Here is a 2,336-nt window from a genome sequence, read left to right as displayed (position 1 = left end):
CTTCAAAATCCACACAAAAACACTTAAAACAATCAAGGGATGGATTAGGGTTTTCTCACAGCTTTCTGAGGGTGAAGGAGGCGAGTTTGGGGCACATAACATTGCTTAAATAGTGAGCAACCCGGGGATTTAGGGTTTCTTCCTGGCAGGCAGACTCGCCGAGTCCCGAATATGGACTCGCCGAGTCGCCGACTAACACGTGCTCGAAAACTCGACCCTACTCGACGAGTCAGGCCATAGACTCGCCGAGTCCCTCAATAAAACTTCTAAATAAATGCCACGGAAGCAACATACCAGAGACGGGGCGTTACAATTTGTTTGTCAAGAAATGTTTATTGACAAGAGAATCTTATATGTCAAGGAGTCAGTGGGAGTCTTAATGGTCTTGAAAGGTTTCAAGAACAAATCAAATAAACCTTATCGATCATCACTAGCACACGAGTTGAGGTTTACAACCTATCATGTTGACATTATTTTGTTTATATGCTGTTCCAATTGAGTTAATTATGCATATGAGTTCTATGAGTTCTCGTTCGAATGCATAAAAGGCAAGGACCTTGATCAATGAAGAGTACATTGATAGGAAAGGGTGAGCTGCTTAGCTACTTGGAAGACGTGGTGGGCAGCTGTGCTACCATAAAGCAAGAAATCAAGATTAAGAAAGTTCGGTCCATATGAGTTTGAATTTGTCGTAAACTTTGGTTTTGACAAATTCACATGGATAGGAACACATACATCATTTAAATCTAAGTGTCATAATATAAGTCCCTGAACTGCCCGTGTATCAGTCAAATCCGTTTGATGGTGCGGAATCCCAATCAAACGGATGATGTAAAATAAAATAGAAAAGAAGAAGAAGAAGAATATGATGAATCTATGTATGTATTGATATGAATGATAATCCGGATACAAAAGATTCACACACGATTTCTCTCTCTGGCCGTAAACTACTTCGTGTTCATCAAATCATCAATCTTTACTCCTCACCCTAACACCTCTATTTATACATGTTAGATATGGGCCGGAAACATATGGGCCGTAAATGAGTTTACGGCCGTAAGGTGTTTACGGCCGTAAACTCGGCCGTAAACTAGACCGAAAATCCACAATTATTACACAAAAATACAATGCCCAGAAAAGTAAAGTATAAACCATATTTTGACCCAACAATCTCCCCCTTGGTTTATAGCTTTCTTTTCTTAATGACCTAACAAGCTCCCCCTAAAAAGTAGTTGGCTCTTCTTGTCAATCTTCAATGGGAGCTTGGCTTCAGCTTTAACCTTCGATTTCTTCACAGCATCAGGATGAACATATGAATCTTCAAAGAATGACTTCATCTTGAGCACTTGAGGTTTTCTTCAGAATTTGGCATTGAACGCACATTGGGTGAGGAGGCTTGACGTACTGATTCTTGAAAGATGGCGCATTCAGCTTGAGAATCTTCAGAGAGAACAAATCTTCTAGATCACTTCAGCAAGTTCATAGATAGCAGTAGACTGTTTGAGGAGGCTTCAATGCAATCCGTCACATAATCTTCAATTGCAGCTTCACCTTGTTTCTGGGATTGAAGGATTGAATGTTGAAAGAATAATCTTCATTTCTTGCTCCTTCGAATGAGAATTCTTCGATGCTCACGGACGAGGCTTTGGCTCAGAAATCTTCAGCACAAACTCCATGAGTCTTATCTATACCTGAAATCACTATTCAAGACAAAAACAAAAACTAAAAGAAAACTTAGCACACAAATTAAAATAGAAACAAAAGTATTTTTTAGATTTTTGATTTTTCTGAACAAGAAATAAAACAGAAATAACACTATTTTTGGATTTTTAATTTTTGATTTTTTTCTTTGATTTTTTTTTGTTTTTTTTTTTTTAATTTTTTTAACTCTCCCCTAATATTTAAATTAGAAGAAACTATAATAGATTTAACAAAAATAAAATGATATCTAACTTTAAGAGAGATTTGGGATCAAAGTTTTTAGACAACCTTTATCCACTTGTCGGTACCTTCCATATTCACATCTTTGTCTGGTCGATCGTCGGTATTGTTGTCCACTTAAACACGAAAAATTTGTGACTTATTTAGGACATACTATTTGATACAAGACAAGGTAAACTTAAGTTCCTAAAAATTATATCTGATCCTAATTCCTTAGATACTATATCTTAAGGACCATTCATCTGACGACGACCAGGGATATTGTTGTCCACCTAAATTGAGCAGCGAGATCTATAGACAATCTGTATGAGTTCAATTTTTAAGTGTACTGGAACGTGTTTCCCGCTTCCTGATATGCCCCAGCCATCAAGAACTTCCAGAGTACTCCTTACACC

This window comes from Lactuca sativa, chromosome 3 (genome assembly GCF_002870075.4).
Source record: "Lactuca sativa cultivar Salinas chromosome 3, Lsat_Salinas_v11, whole genome shotgun sequence".
Lineage (NCBI taxonomy): Eukaryota > Viridiplantae > Streptophyta > Magnoliopsida > Asterales > Asteraceae > Lactuca > Lactuca sativa.
Note: the sequence above shows the minus strand (reverse complement) of the source record.